General features: G+C 37.9%; 1 non-coding gene across 1 annotated transcript; it reads left to right on the forward strand.

Moving 5' to 3' along the window:
* Positions 1-2,810: 2,810 nt before the first annotated feature.
* Positions 2,811-2,883, forward strand: Trnag-acc. The gene has a single exon. It is a non-coding gene; the product is annotated as a tRNA-Gly (tRNA).
* The last annotated feature ends 4,645 nt before the right edge of the window (positions 2,884-7,528 follow it).

The raw sequence follows: 7,528 nt of genomic DNA on the forward strand, positions 1-7,528 counted from the left end.
GGCCATGACTTCTCTCTTTTTTTCTGGAATTCTCAGTCAGCAGAAGTATATATTTGCGTAATCTTTTCTTTCAGAATAGATAGCCTGTGTGGTATCATTTGTACCATTCTTATTTTTGAGGTTTTTATAACAATACGGCTGCATGTTGAATTCTTAAATGATAAACATTTACCCTCCGAATTCGGTAGGGTATGCTCTATTGATGGGTTTTATAAAACTTCAGAATCCTGAGGTTAGTTTGATTTTTGTTCCTTGGAGATTTATTTTTCCTTTCCTTTTCCTGCCTGGATTCTTAAAGGTTTTTTTTTTTTTTTCCATTATTTTTGAAATGCTTTAAAAAAAATTTCCTGACTAGTCTAGGTTAATGTTGATTTATTTCCATTCACTTGGCCAGCAAGCTTAAGTTTTAAGAAATTTGTTTAATTAGTGATTCTATTCCTACTCTGTTCCCACTTTTGAGATTCCTAATGCTTCATTCAATTCACTCAACACATACTTTTTTGAGCAACTACTCTATGCTAGGCATTTTTTTGGATACTGGGTACCCATCATTAGGAACAAAAATGCATTTTTTATTGGATCTTCTGAATCTGTTCTCCATATCACATGTTTGTTCTGATTTTTAAAAAGGACCTCATTCTTTGAATAATTGCATCCTTTCATAATCCTGTGATTTTTCTCCATTTGCTTACTTAACATAGAGAAGTCTTCTATACTTGTATAGCTTTGGTTAACAAGTAAGAATTACTTAAGCTGGAGTGGTGGTGCATGCCTGTAATCCCAGCTGCTCGGGAGGCTGAGGCAGGAGGATGGCAAGTTCAAAGCCAGCCTCTGCAAAAGTGAGGCGCTAAGCAACTCACTGAGATCCTGTCTCTAAATAAAATACAAAAAAAAAAAAAAAAAAAGAAAAGGCTGGGATGTGACTCCGTAGTTGAGTGCTCCTGAATTCAATCCCCAGTACCAGAAAAAAAAAAAAAAAAAAGAATTGCTTAAGAATTACTTAAGTATTAAGTATCTGTTAGTATCAGTATTAAGTATCTGTTAGAGACTGTAATTGTTCTAAGTGCATCCCTCATCTGCCCTCACTTAAGTCTTCAATTCTAGAGAAAGGGGATTTTCATGGAATTCTATTGGAACGATAAAATATTTTACAGAAGTGGAATCTTGACCTGTCCTCACCTTCTAATTGGCCCTTTCTATATTCCAACTGCAGAAATTCCTCAAAGTTTCTGGCATATGAAAGGTTTTTCCTTTATTTTGTTTCTTTGATGATTTCAATGTGAATTTAGAATGAGACAATTTAGAAGCTTGTCCTCAAAAAGACTTCTTATTTTAAAAACCCCAAACTAACCTTCCCCCCCCCACCCCTATGTTAAGAAGGTTAGGGAAAAAATGCTCAAGACTCATAATTACATGTAGTTTAAAATTTTTTCACAAAAGGTCTCAAATTCCTTGGGAAGCTACATGGTCTAGTGGGAGTTGGGAGAATGAAGTTTGATTGTGACATGTAATTTTACTGTGGCTTTGAATGAACTATTTGAACTTCAGGTTCTCTAATCTCAGCTCTTCTTACGTCATAGTGTGACAAGGAAAGCACCAGTAAAAAAAAAAAAAAAAATGTAGAAGCCTTTGAACTGTTCAAAGATAGACACTAAGGAAATCTGAGGCCTTTTTGTTATTGTTTGAATGCTATTATAGCTTTGAGCACTTTCAATCTAGCCCAGAGAGTGTCTGCTTGAGGGATAGAAATGAGGCCTGGTTGCTGGGAAGCTGGATATGCAAACCAGTTCTGAAGTGTAGTCGGGGGACACTATAGCTTTGGACACTGTCATGTTGTATGCAATTCAAGAGAGTGGCAAACACAGTCCTACTTTTCTGTTAGTTCAAATTACTATGCCAGGTTTATCTGAAATTAGTTTGCCTCCCCTCTTTTCATGGAAATGAAGGCCTCTGGGTGGGTTAATTATGCCTTCGTAAACAACTTTTGTACTTCTGGCCAGCAAAGGCAGCAGATGTTGTCTATTTTTGTAGGATGATTTTAAAGTGTGCAAAAGGAAACATCCCTATGGTTATCTTAGAAGTTTAAAGAAAGTATCTTATGGCCTTAGGCAAAACTTTTCAGGTTCTACCCCCTTTTATACTATTAATCCTTCCTATAGTTCATAATTCAATTTCTTTTTGAAATTTCTGGAAGATTCGGTATGAAATTTTCTTAACCATGGGAAAAAAATATTGTTTTCACTAAGATCCATGACACTGCAGCTGTTTCTGTGCTACAGAGATAAATGGCACTCTATGTCATTAGATGAGGGACTTATTTTTTTTTTAAGTAATGGAAATAAAATTAAGAATTTCTTTTTTCTGTACCACGTTGTTGCAAATGCATCACTCTTGTAACCCACAGGCCAAAACAGAATAGGGAACCTATTCAATCCTTTTCAATACACTCAACAATGTACCAGACACTGCAACAGAAGCTAGATATACATCAGTAAACAGGACATAGTTTCTGTCCTTTTGGAACTTCAAATCAAGTGGGGAGAACTAATACATTAATTGGGATAAGATGCTATGAAGGAAAGGTATAGGATAAAATAACTGCATATAATAAATAGTAAGAGAAGAGAGATCTACTTATATAGGTCAGGGAAGAAAAGACTCAACCTAACCTAGAAGCAAGGCATGGTAGTGTGTGCCTGTAATCTCAACACCATGTGAACTGAGGCAGGAGATTCATTTGAGCCAACGAGTTCACAACTATCGTGTGCAACATAGAGAGTTCCCATTTCAAAAAAGACAAAATCAAAGGTTGTGGTTGTGGCTCAGTGGTAGAGTGCTCACCTACCATGTGCGAGGCCCTGGGTTCAATCCTCAGCACCACATATAAATAAATAAATTAAATAAAGCTATTGTGTCCAACTACAACAACAACAACAAAAATTTAAAAAAAACCTAAATAAACAAAATAAAGGTATTGTGTCCATCTACAATTTAAGATATTAAACAAAATTCAAGCCTTAGGATGAGAAAGAACCTACTATGGGAAGAGCAAGGGAGAAATATAAATATTACAAACAGGTTTTTTTTGTTGTTGTTGTTATTGTTGTTTTTGTTTTATGGTGATAGAGATTGAACCCAGTGCCTCACATATGCTAGGCAAGTAAGTGTTCTACCACTGAACTATATTCCCAGCTCTTTTGGTACTAGGGATTGAACCCAGGAGTGCTTTACTACTGAGCCACAGCCCCAGTTCTTTTTATTTTTTATTTTGAGACTAGATCTTGCTAAATTGCCCAGGCTGGCCTGGAACTTGTGATCCTCCTGCCTCAACCTTCCAAGTAGTTAGTGTTTGCTTTTTTTTTTTTTTCCCATGGTACTCGGGATTGAACACAAGGGCATTTTACCACTGAACTACATTCCTAGACCCTTTTATTTTTATTTTTTTGCAGGGGGGTGGGTACTAGGGATTGAATTCAGGGGCATTCAACCACTGAAATCACATCCCCTGCCCTATTTTATTTAGAGACAGAGTCTCACTGAGTTGCTTAGCACCTTGCCATTGCTGAGGCAGGCTTTGAACTCGAAATTCTCCTGTCTCAACCTCCCAAACTGTTGGGATTACAGGCATGTACCACCATACCTGGCTCCCAGCCTTTTTATTTTATTTATTTATTTTTAAAACTTTTTTATTATTAGTTGTTCAAAACATTACAAAGCTCTTGACATATCATATTTCATACATTTGATTCAAGTGGATTATGAACTCCCATTTTTACCCCATATACAGATTGCAGAATCACATCAGTTACACATCCATACCAGCCCTTTTTATTTTGAGACAGGTTCTCACTAAATTGCTGAGGCTGGCCTCCAACTTGCGATCCTCCTGCCTCAACCTTCTGAACTACTGGGATTATAGGCATGTGACCCTGTGCCAGTCACAATGTTCACTCTTCTTTAAAAAATCTTTATTTTCTTCTTATTATTCTTTTTTATGTGGTGCAGAGGATCAAACCCAGTGCCTCACACGTGCTAGGCAAGTGCTCTACCACTGAGCTACAACTCCAGCCCCCAGTGTTCACTCTTGAGGTATGTCCTCAGTCTTCTCTTGAGATCCAGACACAATTGTCTACTTGTTATTTCTTTTTAAATATATCACAGGAATCTCAAATTTATCATGTCCAAAACCAAACCTTTTTTTTTTCCTCCAAAGTCTTTCTCCCTGACCATCCCCATCTATACTAAATGACTTATTTCAGAAACCTGGAAGCGTACTTGAGTTCCCTCCCACTCACCATTATTAGTTCATTCACAGGTCCTAACTGCTCTATTCATAAATATATAAATTCTAATGGATTTACTTTCTCCCATCCCTTCTATTTCCTAGTCTAAGCTACTGGTATCTGTATTTCCTTTAGTAACTTCCTACCCATTCCTCCACGAAATAGGTAGGGCAATCTAAAATATAAAATATAAAATAAAAAAGAATCGGGATGTAGCTTAGTGGTAGAGAGCCCCTGAGTTCAATCCCCAGTTTAAAAAAAAAAAAAGAGTGGACATTATAGTAACGATATTTCAGCCTTGGAAGCCAGGCGTGGTGATCACTGGGGCACATGGCAACACCCTTGGAGATGGGAGGACAATGTAAAGAGAGTAGGAAAAAAAAAAAAAAAGCCTCAGGATTGATCTTGGAGAATTAGCCAGGTGAACAACTGTGTCACTGAAGGAAATACTGAAGGAAATTAACAGAAACATGTGGTTTGGCAAGGATATTGATGACTTATGTATGGAAACTGGTAAGTTTGGGGGTATCAACCAGTCATTTCTATGGTGCCTGGGCAAAATGCATATAGGCCTTCCTTCATAATTTTATGTCATATTTAAATTTTTGAAAAAAATCAATCGTAGGATTTCTCTGTGAATTTTCAGAATAAAATGTTCTTAATCATTGGCTGATTTGGAATTGGAAAGAGAGAAAACAATTTACTAAGATCCATGATGCTGCGGCTATTTCTGAGTTATGTGGCTAAATGGCTCTTAATGTCACCAATCTTAGACAAATGACTATTTATTTATGTATTTATTTCATTACTTAAGATTGAACCCAGAGGTGCTTCACCACTGAGCTACATTCTCAGCCCTTTTTATTTTTTATTTTGAGACAGAGTCTTGCTAAATTGCTCAGGATGGCCTTGAACTTATGATTCTCCTGCCTCAGGCTCCTGAGTAGCTGGGATTACAGTTGTGTAGCACTGCACCTGGCTTTCTTTTTAGTAGTGGACATGAAATGAAGAATCTGTCCAATATTAAGCAAATATACTTTGTTGGTAGTACATAGGCTGAGGAGAACTCAATGGTGATATACATTTATTGAGTACCTACTATGTTCCAGGTACTCTGGGGACAGCTCAGAGAACTGGATAGACAAGCCTTGAAGCTTACAAATTAGGAAGGGAAATGGAAAGAAATTAACCTACAAATAAATACCTGCAAATTGTGGCATGAGCTACGAAAAAAAAAATCAAACAAATACAGGAAATAAGTGGGAGACAGTATTCATTGTCTAGACAGGATCTTTAGGGAAAACTTCTTGAGGAGGCGACATTTACCAATTTTTTTTTCCTTGGTACTGGGAACTGAACCCAGAAGCACTTTACCACTGAGCTATATCCACAGTCCTTTCTATTTTTCATTTTGAGACTTTTGATCCTTCTGCCTCAGCCTCCTAAGCCACTGGGATTACAGGTGTTCACTGACATGCTTTGTTCACTTACTGATTTTTTTTTTTTTAATATTTTTAGTTGTTGATAGACACAAAACCTTTATTGTATTTGTTTATTTTTTCTATGTGGTGCAGAGGATCAAACCCACATCACATGTGCTAGGAAATGCTCTACTACTGGGCCACACCACAGCTCCTCATTTACTGATTCTTGGAGGTCAGGAATTCAGTCATACTAAGACTAGGGAGTATATTTGGTCATTAATGAACCACCAAATTGTTTTTTGCAATATTTGGCCCTCAATAGTTAAGGAAGGCCGACTAGCCATATTGGAAATGGGGGAGGTGTTGGGAGTGGTCCACCTCCACAGGAGTATTTATTTATCACTGATATTAAAAATTGCTTATTCAAAGCCTGGGGATGTACCTCAGTGGTAAAAGTCTTTTTTTTTTTTTATAGAGTTCTTTTTTTTTTTTAAATATTTATTTATTTATTTTTCGGTGGACACAACATCTTTGTTTGTATGTGGTGCTGAGGATCGAACCCGGGCCGCACGCATGCCAGGCGAGTGCGCTACCACTTGAGCCACATCCCCAGCCCCTAAAAGTCTTGTTTAGTATATGCAAACAAGTATTGTAGTAGTTTAATCAATACTATAAAAATAAATGAACAAATTGATAGGATAAAATTACCTATCCAGGCAGCCAGGGATTGTGGCAGGTGCCTGTATTCCCAGCTCCTCATGAGGCTGAGGCAGGAGGATTCCTTGAGCCCAGGAGTTCAAGGTCACCCTGGGCAGCATGGTGAGACTCATCTCAAAAATAAATAAATAAATAGATAGATAGATAGATAGATAAATAGATAGATAGATAGGGGAGGGGTTGTGGCTCAATGGTAGAACTCTTACCTAGCGCACATGAGGCACCAGGTTCGATCCCCAGTACCACATAAAAAACTAAATAAACAAAATAAAGGTATTGTGCCTGTCTACAATTGAAAATATAGAAAAGTAAAGAGCTGGGTGCAGTGATGCACACCCGTAATTCCAGTGGTTTGGGAGGTTGAGGCCTCGAGAGGAATATGAGTTCAAAGCCAGCCTCAGCAACTTAGCAAGATTGTGTCTCCATTTAAAATATAAAAAAAGAGCTGGGTGCAGTGGTGCACGTCTGTAATCCCAGCATTCAGTAGGCTGAGGCAGGAGAATTGCAAGTTCAAAGCCAGCCTAAGCAATGGTTAGGTTCTTAGCAAGTCAGTGAGACCCTGTCTCTAAATAAAATACAAAATAGGTCTGGGGATGTGGCTCAATGGTTGAGTGCCCCTGAGTTCAAGCCCTGGTACCCAAAATAAATACATAAATAAAGGGTTGAGGATGTGGCTCAGTGGTTGAGAGCCCCTGGGTTCAATCCCCAGCATCAATAAACAAACAAACAAAAAATAAATAAATAAACAAAATTGCCTAATCAGGATTGGGGGAGTAGCTTAGTGGTAGAGTGCATGTTTATCACGTGTGAGCTCTGGGTTCAATCTCCAGCCCCCTAAAATTAAAAAAAAAGTGAGACAGAGGGAGGTATGCTGGACAGAAGAGAAGGTGGAAATATGGCCATAGACACAGAGCTTGAAGTGATGTGATCATAAGCCAAGGAATGTTGACAAACACCAGAAACCGGAAAAGGGAAAGAATAGGTTCTCCTCTAGAGCGCTCAGAGGGAGTGTAGTTCTGACAACTTGACTTTGGACTTCTGGCCTCTAGAACTGTGAAAGAATAATTTTTTATTTTATGCTGTCAAGTTTGTGGCAGCTTGTGA

The sequence above is a fragment of the Marmota marmota genome, unplaced genomic scaffold, assembly GCF_001458135.2.
Source record: "Marmota marmota marmota unplaced genomic scaffold, marMar, whole genome shotgun sequence".
NCBI classification, from domain to species: Eukaryota; Metazoa; Chordata; class Mammalia; order Rodentia; family Sciuridae; genus Marmota; species Marmota marmota.